This window comes from Palaemon carinicauda, chromosome 29 (genome assembly GCF_036898095.1).
Source record: "Palaemon carinicauda isolate YSFRI2023 chromosome 29, ASM3689809v2, whole genome shotgun sequence".
Taxonomy (NCBI): Eukaryota; Metazoa; Arthropoda; class Malacostraca; order Decapoda; family Palaemonidae; genus Palaemon; species Palaemon carinicauda.
In genome coordinates this window covers 73,995,040-74,007,857 of record NC_090753.1, presented here as the reverse complement: position 1 = coordinate 74,007,857, position 12,818 = coordinate 73,995,040, and the positions used below count along the sequence as shown (strand labels likewise).

At 40.1% G+C, this 12,818-nt stretch overlaps 2 protein-coding genes across 4 annotated transcripts in view; both read right to left on the bottom strand.

The window, feature by feature from the left end:
• The window catches only part of LOC137622238 (transmembrane ascorbate-dependent reductase CYB561-like), a 335,839-nt gene that overhangs the window by 161,030 nt on the left and 161,991 nt on the right, over positions 1–12,818 (bottom strand). The window lies entirely within an intron of this gene.
• Positions 1–12,818, bottom strand: part of LOC137622237 (piRNA biogenesis protein EXD1-like) — a 57,471-nt gene that overhangs the window by 34,084 nt on the left and 10,569 nt on the right. Inside the window, exon 2 of the mRNA XM_068352735.1 lies at positions 3,460–3,565. The gene's annotated coding sequence lies outside the window, so the exon portion shown is untranslated. The remainder of the gene's footprint in view (positions 1–3,459; positions 3,566–12,818) is intronic.

Below are 12,818 nucleotides of genomic sequence, written 5' to 3'. Positions count from 1 at the left end.
TTATTGACTTTTGTACCTAGAAATCATAGTCATGGGATTCAGGTTATGCCTACCCAATGTCAAAATTTAATAACATTTGAATTACATACAGTTTCTAGGAACCTATTAAGTTTGTAAGTTGAGGAACTTCTGTAATATTATATCGTAAACTTAATTTTAATCTGCTCAAGTTTAACTTCGTGTTTATCAAGCCAGACAACCAAAAAATTCAGCTACATGATTGCAATTTATCAATTTATGCAAGCATTTTTAGGACCTTTAAATTTTGGAAAACTACTACATATATACTGTACATTAAAGAGCTTAAACTAAAATCTAAATAGCAAATCTTTACTTTCTGAAAAAAAAATCCATAACCGCAGATGCTTTAAGAGAAACATTGTGAATACCGAAACGGTGCCACTATCTGGTTGTTATGTTAAGAAGATGAAGGGGCTACCATATTCCTTTATGCTAAAACTTTATTTCTAATCACTGCCGCAATACTCAATTGTTATTTCTAAAACACTTACATAAATAAATCAAAACTTTTTATAATTAAAAAACAGGGAAGATTTGTGTTCTTTTTTAATTATTGCTCCAACACTAAAGTTTCAAATTTTGTGGAGATTAATCGAAAAAATTTCTTTTGCATGATATATAAATTTATATAAATTTTCCCAAAATTCCCAAAGAAAATATCTTGCTATTTTTTACTGATATGGAATCTAGTATACGTGACCTTTTATCACTTCAAAATAACATAGCTTGAAAAGCTAAACCAAGAAAAATGAGAGATGATCTCTATCCCAAATTTTCAGTCAACCTCAAGCTGGAAACACGCAGTTCCATAAATCCAGGACAATTATTTTATACTTGTAATCAAGATAAAATTTTAAGCTACAGCACCAAGTGATAATTGGTCGGCCCGAATATAAACACTCATCCTTAAGAGATTTATCAGCGCGAGCTGGTGTCGCTAATCAATCTCCTAATCAACGAATTCAGGTTTGTACAGTTAGTAAAATACAAATTACTTCCAATTTTGTCATGTCTATTTAGATATCTAAGTACACTTGGAGCATTCCACACATCCATAAATGCAGCACACATGTACTAATTTTCAAAGGCTTATACAATGGTAATTACTGAACAATTTATAACCAATAATATCAGAAATGAATAAAAATTAATAACAATGAAAAATAGATATAACACTAATAAAATTTAACTGGCATGGAAATTATATAAAACAGCTACTACATGGCAGCACTCCCTTCAGGTCTCATGCAGAGCCAAGGAGGTCGGCAGAGGAATTCCCACAATGAGGTTCTTCATGAAGCTACCCGAGATATTGCTCTCTCTTCCTGTTCAAAAAAAAAAAAAAAAAAAAAAATCAGAAGATAAGGGGAACGCTGGTTCCTGGCGCTTCAAAAACTACTGGAGCAATTATTGGGGAAGCTGTCCTTGAGGATCTAGCTACTCTGTCATCAAAATTAGTTCCATCATCGAAAGAAGTCTTTTAAGATGGTGTCACTGTCACTGTCAGCCCCCAAGATTGTTTCTATAGAAAGATATGCTTTGCCTCTGTTGCTTCAACCATCAGATGAGAAAAGTCTCACTGTTGTCATAGTAACTGTTATTCCAAGATACTCCATCCTCTACTTGGGAGTCCCATGAAACTTTCCCCAACATAACATTACCCCAAGGTCATGGCAAACAGGAGGAAAAGTAAGGTTTAATTAACGTTAAAGCAATAATCCTATAGGCTCGTAGAATGCAGCAATTGTCACCATCCTTCGATAGACAAATGCCGACAACTAATTGATTAGATACTGGCATGAACACTTACAGGGTGGAAGCAAGACCAAGCACAGGGCTTTGAATTAATACACAATTCTCCTGACGATGCAGCCGAGAAACGGCCTATAGAACATGAATTAGATCTGAGGATACTACTACTTTGGGTCCACAGGAACAACTTGTTCAAAGAAGAGATATGAATGACCGGTCTTCAGTTCCCCCATTGACTTCTCCATCAAGAAGAGCCGACTGCAGGAGTTCAGAGAACCGTCTCAAGACAACTTTTGAGTGTGTCCTTCGTCTGTCTGTTCCATTTTTGCCACTGGGAACGATATCAGGCAGATACTGGGAGATATCAGCAGGCTGGTCAGGACCGACATAGGTGTGAGATTGTAGGGAGGGTGAGATTAAGGAAAATAAAGACGGAACAAGAGAGGGGCAGTGTCACCCTGTTCTGAAAGGAACGGTTAGGTTGGATGTTCATGTTCCACCAACCCTCACCTGGCCAATAACGGTAGTGTTAAGCCCCAGGCAAGACCACACTTACAGTATTACCAATTAGATCATTAGATCAGGATTACACTCCAGTTGCCCAACCACAATGGTATGTAGGCATGTTCTGTTGGTATCTCCTATGGGGGAATGATCGGTCGATAGAAACTCAGAATTTACTTCTTACAATCGCCCTTCTTATGTCTTCAAGTTATTCTAGCAAAAATGTCAGAATCAGGAGGCGGAGGAATGGAGCAAAGTACTTTCTTCTTCCCCATGCCAACTATCCCATCACAAACTACAGTACCGTCAGAGATGTTGAGGTAGGATCGACCAAAGACGACAGCACTCCCCGAAGTGTAGCTACAAGAGCTTCTGCAGTCAAAACCATCCACAGACCATTAATACAGGGTGATAACATGGAATACTCACTGTAAAAAGCACAACACTGCACTGTACAAATGCACAGGCATGGAACGAAGGTCATCTTGGCAGCAGGAAAATGAGCCCTCAAGACACTGACACAAGAACATCAAAGTGAATGGACATTAGTGTGTTCATCACAGTACATGGAAATTAGTGTCTCTCAAGGCCAAAACAGGGTAATCCCTCACCTGGGAAGAAAAATACCACTTTCAGGTCAAGCCAAGCTCCAAGAGGTGATAATTCACTGAGGACCATGCTCATGAAATACCCACAATACAGTAGTCACAAAGAATCTAGATTAAGATAGGAGGAAAGAACCAAAAATGTCCTTTGGCATCAACTTTGGGGTAACAGTATTACTTTCAAACGATGCTGGGTATGTCTTCTCGGGTTTCTTCATCCTGAACTTCACCCACTGATCAGAAGACCACAACCTAAACAAGTCAGAGTAGGAAAACTGCAAAGTCATATCCCTTAAACAAGGCACAACAACAGACAGAAAATATGGGGTTCTACACACATTATATTACACGAAAACCTACCACATGTCTTACATAAATACTGAACCTTGTTAGTGATTCAACCATTCCAGCTCACAATGAAATACCTACTATTTTCAAGGATGAATGATTTATTTTTGCATTATACAAACTCAAAATATGAAGGCTCTAAACCTGTATTCAAGAAAATCTAGTGAAGTATCTTAAACTACTTCAACAATGAAAAATATATCCCCCGGGTAATAAAAAATATTCTCACCTTGAAAAATAAAGTTCTTGGAAAAGAAGAAGCTGGCAATTGGCAGCAAAACGATCATAATCACATATGGCAAGACTGCTGTCAACAACAGGCCCTCTGTTGGACCCTGAAAGAAGAGATAATTAAATAATAAAGGCATACAATACTTTATCATATATTATGGTATATCTTAACTTCCTCAAACTCAGCCATTTTCCCTTACTAACGTTTAAGATACTGAACCAAAATGAACCAAAATATCTAAATGAATGCCTGAATAAACTAGAACTAGAAACAAATGTCAACACAAGACACATGAGTGACAAACATATGCTATCTGAACCAAGAACAAATAGTAAATTTGGTGAAAGGGCTTTTAGCTACTGTGCGCCTAGACATAATAATAAACTGCTAATTGAAATGAAGGACCTAAAGGGAGCAATTGAATTTAAGAAGAAACTAAAGACATTACTTTTCACAAGATCATATGATTTGGAAGATGCTACAATCAAAAAATTGTATAAGTTATAATGAAAATGTTTCGTTAGATGATTAATATGGACCTGCCCGAGAAGTAGTTCACTCGACTTCAGTGGAGGGTTGGATTTAAACCCAAAACAAGTAAACAATTAAGTAACAAGATACCGTAACTAGATTAAAAGTGTTGCCAAAACAGTACAAGGAATAAAATCTCCTTGTTATTATCATTACTGGTTATTATTAACTGCTAAGCTACAACCCTAGTTGGAAAAGCAGGATGCCATAAGCCCAAGGACTCCAACAGGGATAAACAGCCTAGTGAGGAAAGGTAATAAGAAAAAACTATGAGAAGTAAAGCAAATTTTCTGAGAGTCAGAATGCCTATGGAATGTAAATTATTTATGATACCATGCCAAAAAATGCGAGTTATATTTTGTAATTAATCTTAGTTGACAAAATTGCCCTCTAAATTATATATCACTTACCTAAGATGACAAAGCAAATACAATTTAAGCAGGTTACAATATCAGGAAATAAATAAATTTACTTAAGTAACTAGACAAATGGAGGCGACTGGCAAATCATGTCATTTTCATTAATATTGACAGAATCAACAGTCTCAGGTTCCAATTACTGGCACCTGACCCTGTGAAACATGCCTTGAAGAAGGATCATTAGAAAACTGTTTTCAAGTCCCCTAGAACAGGATGAGCAGAATATGAGGTAGTGGGAAAATTCCACTTAAAATTTTGCGAGTCAACCTCACACACAGACACAGTGTTGACTTGATAAAGGCACTGGGTAGGAAGGGGGATCAACAGTGGGCAGATTTAAGATTTTTGCACATATCTTCGATACCTAAATCTGCTGAATAGTAGGGTACGACTGAATAGCTATGTAACCAAGTCAATAATTTTTTCAAAACTCTCTCCATTCTTTACATTCAGATCCACCTAGACTATACCATCCACTAGGCAATACAAAAATACATTTGATTCCAAAAAACTTTCCTATTCGACCAAAAGGTTCAATACTGCGCAGTATTCTAAACTTTTTACTCTGGCTGCATACAAAGTGGAAAGCTCTTACATTGAATTGATGGAATTTAATTGCTCAAATTCGTTGGAAATGCTTTTCTGTTGAGCAGGTTGACATAAGTCTTGTTTTACAGTTAAAAATTACTTATCCGTATAACATTCATTTTCATTTACAGTATTTTTTTTTCTTTTGTATTTTATTCTTAAATTCTCAATTTCCTTCCACACGGGCCTGCCTTTCCTGTTGAAGTCCTTGGGCTTGTAGCATTCTGCTTTTCCAACTTGTTCTGTACCTTAGATAGTTCTAATTATAACAATAGAGTAATACTGTAATATAACTATAGTATTGCCTTACTCTATGACTTTAAATTTGATAATACAATACTATAATAAACACAAGAAAAGACGACAATAAGAAAATCTTCCAATGAGATTGACTTTCCAGATTCTCAAGTCTAAAACTTCATGGAATCAATACAAATTACAATACAGTACTACAGCTATCAGACATTAGTGATACAGTTTAAAGGTTTAAAGGCCCCTCATGAATGGTAGAGGCAAGGGACAGCGACATTGCTCTAGCAAGCAGGGCAATGCTCTAGACACTGACCATATAACGTATTTTGACGTAGGAAAAATCTATTTTTGGTTGAGATAGCCATGTCGTCCTGATGGAAGTTCCCTTAGGTAGCTTCCTACAGTATAATATTTCTGCGAGTGATATTACAAGAGAATTACCGTCAGGTATCACAAGGTTCTAACCCCCCGGAACGAGTATCCGAAGATATCGTGTATAATCAGGGACGTATCCTAAGATAACCATAGATATCTGCACCCTGAATAGACTTTATCCAGTCTAAACCACTAAGGGGAAGGATAAGTGAGGAGCCGTTACATATCCTATATACATACATATGATCAGTCCTCAACCCCACTCTCCACCCAAGCTAGGACCAGGGAGGGCCAGTCTACAGCTGCTGATGACTGCAGGCAGACCTATAGGCTCCCCTAAAACCCTCCCACCCTTAGCTCAGAAGGATAGCGAGGTTGCAGCCACTAAAGGAACTAACGAGTCTGAGCGGGACTCGAACCCCAGTCTGGCGATCACCAGGCAGAGACTTTACTAATAGGATACAACCCTGAGTATTGTTTTCTGGTGGATAGACAAAGTTCGAGCCAAGAGTGGCTGTCATTCTAAAACAAGGATAAATTTTTGATATAAATAAACAAGGTGAAATCTGAACATTCAAATCAAATGCTGACAAGATTAAAGCTTTCACCAGCATACTCCACTGGCCATGTGCATCAAGCTATCTCACCTGAATGCTGGGGATGATGCCTCGCCCCTTCACTAAACAATGAGGTGTGCTATGCTTGTACTATACTGATAATGGCCTCTTCACTGATAAGATTAGCACACAGGGAGCCTTTGTAGGGCGACGGCCAGATCCCGTAGAAAACGGGAATATTCTGAACTGTGGCCGTCGTTCTAAAAACGATTTTGGCGGGAGAAGCTAAATTAAAAAAACCACCTAACCTATGCTAAAAGTCGTATCCTTACCCAGGGGGGCTTTGCCCCCCGGGACTCCCCCCCCCCTTTACACAACAGTTTCCTTACCAACGAGTACGACGGGAGAAGCTAACTTAAAAAACCCACCTAACCTATGCTAAAAGCCGTGTCCTTACCCAGGAGGGCTGCGCCCCCCCCCCCCCCCCCGGACCCCCCCTTACACAACATATTTAAGATCCGTAGACCATTTCCAAACGTTTTTATTCTATACAAGATATCAGTCGGAGCGATAATAAGCAAATTAGGACGCTTGGCCGTAGCGCTACAAACTGCACACAGTACTGTACTTGTCTCACCAATAACTGTATAGAGCTAATTGTTCTTGAACAAATTTAAATACAGGAGAGATAATCTATTTCTGGTACAGAAGGTCCTTAACTAACAAACTTAATTCCTTCCAAGAAGCTGTTTACAAGTCATTTTTTTTTAAATTATGGCCCATGGTAGGCCTAACCTGAATCCCATGCCTATGATTTTCAGCTACAAAATTCAACAAATAGCCTGGTTTCATATGAAATGGATATCAGGTTTTTACAAATTTTGTTTTGCTTACAGTATTAACCCTTTTACCCCCAAAGGACGTACTGGTACGTTTCACAAAAGCCATCCCTTTACCCCCATGGACGTACCGGTACGTCCTTGCAAAAAAATGCTATAACAATTATTTTATTCATATTTTTTTTCAATTATTTGAGAAAAATCGGGCATTTTCCAAGAGAATGAGACCAACCTGACCTTTCTATGACAAAAATTAAGGCTGTTAGAGCAATTTAAAAAAATATATACTGCAAAATGTGCTGGGAAAAAAATAACCCCCAGGGGGTTAAGGGTTGGAAATTTCCAAATAGCCTGGGGGTAAAAAGGTTAAATATGTGGTTTATTACATTTCTTTATATCACCTTTGTTATTTTCCATTAAATTGGTGTTAGTGTGTCTGAATGTTTGCAAGTCGAATGTTTGAATGTTGAAGACCTTCTGTCCAGTATACTTGGGCATACTATTCTATCCTGTTCCTCTCCCTCTTGTTATTTTTGAAGTTTTTATCCTCTTGTTATTTTTTATCCTCTTGTTTGAAGTTTTAATCCTCTTGTTATTTTTGAAGTTTTTATCCTCTTGTTATTTTTGAAGTTTTAATCCTCTTGTTATTTTTGAAGTTTTAATCCTCTTGTTATTTTTGAAGTTTTAATCCTCTTGTTATTTTTGAAGTTTTTATCCTCTTGTTATTTCTGAAGTTTTATCCTCTTGTTATTTTTGAAGTTTTATCCTCTTGTTATTTTTGAAGTTTTATCCTCTTGTTATTTTTTATCCTCTTGTTATTTTTCAAGTTTTAATCCTCTTGTTATTTTTGAAGTTTTAATCCTCTTGTTATTTTCAAGTTTTTATAGCTTATATAAGATTTATTTTATTATTGTTATTGTTCTTAAACTTCTCTTGTATTTTACTTATTTCCTTTCCTTATTGGGCTATTTTCTCTTGGGCTTATAGCATCCTGCTTTTCCAACTAGGGTTGTAGCTTAGCAAGTAATCGAATAACAATAATGCAATGAAAAATGTTATTTTCATTAGTAAAATAAATTTTTGAATATACTTACCCGATAATCATGTAGCTGTCAACTCCGTTGCCCGACAGAATTCTACGGAAGGGATACGCCAGCGATCGCTATACAAGAGGGGGGTGTACTCACAAGCGCCACCTGTGGCCAGGTACTGCAGTACTTCTTGTTGACACCACTTCAATTTTTCCTCGGTCCACTGGTTCTATGGGGAGGAAGGGTGGGTCAATTAAATCATGATTATCGGGTAAGTATATTCAAAAATTTATTTTACTAATGAAAATAACATTTTTCAATATTAAACTTACCCGATAATCATGTAGCTGATTCACACCCAGGGAGGTGGGTGAAAACCAGTGTACATGTATATCAAGAAGCTAAGTATCCCGTATTTCATATTATCAGTTATTCAAAATAACAATGAAATTACAAGTACCTGGTAAGGAAGTCGACTTGAGCCATTACTCTGCCTTAAATAAGTTCGTCTTCCTTACTGAGCGCAGCGTTCCTCTTAGGAGGCTGAACAACTCTAAGGTGCTGAAGTATCAAGGGCTGCAACCCATACTAAAGGACCTCATCACAACCTTTAACCTCGGCGCTTCTCAAGAAAGAATTGACCACCCGCCAAATCAACAAGGATGTGGAAGGCTTCTTAGCCGACCGTACAACCCATAAAAAGTATTCAAGAGAAAGGTTAAAAGGTTATGGGATTATGGGAATGTAGTGGCTGAGCCCTCGCCTACTACTGCATTCGTTGCTACGAATGGTCCCAGGGTGTAGCAGTACTCGTAAAGAGACTGGACATCTTTGAGATAGAATGATGCGAACACTGACTTGCTTCTCCAATAGGTTGCATCCATAACACTCTGCAGAGAATGGCTCTGTTTGAAGGCCACTGAAGTAGCCACAGCTCTCACTTCATGTGTCCTTACCTTCAGCAAAGCAAGGTCTTCTTCCTTCAGATGAGAATGTGCTTCTCTAATCAGAAGCCTGAATAGTAAGAAACTGAGTTCTTAGAACTTGGAAAAGAAGGTTTCTTGATAGCACACCATAAGGCTTCTGATTGTCCTCGTAAAGGTTAAGACCTTTTTAGATAGTACCTAAGAGCTCTAACTGGGCAAAGTACTCTCTCCAGTTCATTCCCCACCAAGTTGGACAGGCTTGGGATCTCGAACGACTTAGGCCAAGGACGTGAAGGAAGCTCGTTTAGCAAAAACCGAGCTGCAAGGAACATGTAGCCGTTTCAGATGTGAAAACAATGATCCTGCTGAAGGTGTGGATCTCACTTACTCTTTTAGCTGTTGTCAAGCACACGAGGAAAAGAGTTTTTAATGTGAGGTCCTAAAAAGAGGCTGATTGGAGAGGTTCAAATCTTGATGACATAAGGAACCTTAGGACCACGTCTAGATTCCAGCCTGGAGTGGACAACCGACGTTCCTTTGAGGTCTCAAAAGACCTAGGGAGGTCCTGTAGATCTTTGTTGGTGGAAAGATCCAAGCCTCTGTGGCGGAAAACCGCTGCCAACATACTTCTGTAACCCTTGATCGTAGGAGCTGAAAGGGATCTTACTTTCCTTAGATATAACAGGAAGTCAGCAATCTGGGTTACAGTGGTACTGGTTGAGGAAACTGCATTGGTCTTGTACCAGCTACGGAAGACTTCCCCTTGAGACTGATAGATTCTGAGAGTGGATGTTCTCCTTGCTTTGGCAATCGCTCTGGCTGCCTCCTTCGAAAAGCCCCTAGCTCTTGAGAGTCTTTCGAAAGTCTGAAGGCAGTCATACGAAGAGCGTGGAGGTTTGGGTGTACCTTCTTTACGTGAGGTAGACGTAGAAGGTTCACTCCTAGAGGAAGAGTCCTGGGAATGTCGACCAGCCATTGCAGTACCTCTAAGAACCATTCTCTCGCGGGCCAGAGCGGAGCCAACCAACGTCAGCCGTGTCCCTTTGCGAGAGGAGAACTTCTGAAGTACCCTGTTGACAATCTTGAACGGCGGGAATGCATACAGGTCGAGATGGAACCAATCCAGCAGAAAAGCATCCACGTGAACTGCTGCTGGGTCTGGAATCGGAGAACAATACAACAGGAGTCTCTAGGTTATCGAGGTAGCGAACAGATCTATGGTTGGCTGACCCCACAGGGCCCAAAGTCTGCTGCAAACATTCTTGTGAAGGGTCCACTCTGTGGGGATGACCTGACCCTTCCGGCTGAGGTGATCTGCCATGACATTCATACCGCCCTGAATGAACCTCGTTACCAGCGTGAGCTTTCGATCTTTAGACCAGATGAGGAGGTCCCTTGTGATCTAGAACAACTTCACGAAAGAGTCCCTCCCTGCTTGAAGATGTAAGCCAGGGCTGTGGTGTTGTCAGAGTCCACCTCCACCACTTTGTTAAGCTGGAGGGACTTGAAGTTTATCAAGGCCAGAAGAACCGCCAACAACTCCTTGCAATTGATGTGAAGTGTCCTTTGTTCCTGATTCCATGTTCCCGAGCATTCCTGTCCGTCCAAAGTCGCACCCCAGCCCGTGTCTGATGCGTCCGAGAGGAGAAGGCGGTCGGGTTTCTGAACAGCCAAAGATAGACTTCCTTGAGAAGAAAGCTGTTCTTACACCACGCGAGAGAAGACCTCCTCTCTTCGGAAACAGGAACTGAGACCGTCTCTAGCGTCATGTCCTTTATCCAGTGAGCAGCTAGATGATACTGAAGGGGGGGAGGTGGAGTCTCCCTAACACGATGAACAGGGCCAGCGATGAAAGTGTCCCTGTTAGACTCATCCACTACCTGACTGAGCATCGGTTCCTTCTCAGCATGCTCTGGATGCATTCTAGGGCTTGGAAGATCCTTGGGGCCGACGGAAAAGCCCGAAAAGCTCGACTCTGAAGATCCATACCCAGGGAGACAATGGTCTGGGATGGGACGAGCTGAGACTCCTCAAAATTGACCAGGAGGCCCAGTTCCTTGGTCAGATCCATAGTCCATCTGAGAATCTCCAGACAGCGACGACTTGTGGGAGCTCTTAAAAGCCAGTCGTCTGACGGAGCCGGACACAAGATCATGGTACTGCTGCACAGTCTGTGAACTGTCAACCATGGGGAAGCGAGGAAGTACAGTGACAACCCGAAGCTGTCTAGACTGTCTGGGTCGTACAGACAACTCCTTATCGGGTTGCTGAGGTTGCCGCACTGCGTCACAACAAGTCACTTCTGCTGGTTGTTGAACGTCTTCCCAGTGACACACTGACTCCGTAAACAAAAAAATCCTCTAACAAGGACTAAGCTTGGACTGCATGTCTTGCAACACAGCTCAAGGTCTATGGGAGCAGGTGTGGTAACAGACGGGGTTAGCGACTGAAGTGGAACCATTACCTTCCCTGGGAGCATGTTATGCTTAAATAAAAGTCCATAGGAGGCTACGCAGCTAAAGGCTCCTCTCCAAATGACAGAGTCCTCAAGGGAATATCAGAAGGAGGGAGAAAAGCACTTTCTCATCTACAGGGACCATATCCGAGAAAAGCTAAGTTCTCTCAGTGAGGGTTTCACTGGTGCAAAAGCAGCAGACTAGAAGGCAACGTTATGAAACTGCTTGACAGTCTAGTGAGTTGGCAACAACCAAAGATGTGTGACTGAGAAGCATGCGGTAAGGTATGCAGAGCATGTTGTATGCAGAGCATGCTGTATGCAGAGCATGCTGTAAGGTAAGCAGAGCGTGTTGCATGGCGTGTAACTTTTCAATATTAAACTTACCCGATAATCATGTAGCTGTCAACTCCGTTGCCCGACAGAATTATACGGAAGGGATACGCCAGCGATCGCTATACAAGAGGGGGGTGTACTCACAAGCGCCACCTGTGGCCAGGTACTGCAGTACTTCTTGTTGACACCACTTCAATTTTTCCTCTGTCGTGCTTCCGGCAAGACGTTCATGGATACGCTTATAATTTTGGAGTCTTGTTCACGGTTTTTGGTGAAGTATTGCTCTAAGATTTCAGCTTTCGCTATTCAGGAAGTTTTATTATTAGCTTAGCTAACTTTTGGAATTAATTTGATTAATTATGGTGACGAAGAGAGTATGAACTCTCTTTCACCTTTAAATGGCCGACCCTTCCCTTAGACGGAAGTGTTGGTGTCTAAGAGAGTATAGACTCTCTTTCTTAATTTTGCTTAACAAAAGTTATAGATTTATTTTATATCTCTCCGCCTTTTATAGGCCTCTTCGATTAACTTCCTTTTATTATAAACTTATTAAAATTAATTTTTATATTTGTTTATATTCGACCTTTTCTAATAGTAGGCGGTCTTTTCTTGGTACCGAAGTTAATTAACATTGAGCCCGTCATTTCGGTTTTACCTGTTAACATATTATGCTATTTTAATGTTTTTGAAAGAATTTCTTTGATAGTCTCGTACTGTTTTCAAAGTTGAACTAACGTTTTGTTTTGTCTCTGCAGTTGTTGACGTTCAGAACGTTCAACTTGCGCTCTATCGTTACGATAGAGAGAGAATTTTCACGGTGTCACGTTGCAGTAAGAGTAACCGTGTCTAGCGTTTTGTTCATTCTTTCTTAACTTAATGGTTTTAATTCTAATAAAGGAACTTTTCATTTTGGGAAATATTTTCCTTTAACAATAATATGTTTTAACGATATATATGATTGGGCTCTTCTCTCAGGTTCTAAGTCAAGAGAGAGAGAGAGAGAGAGAGATAGAGACGGAGGGAGAAAGAGGAGGATAAACGTTTCGT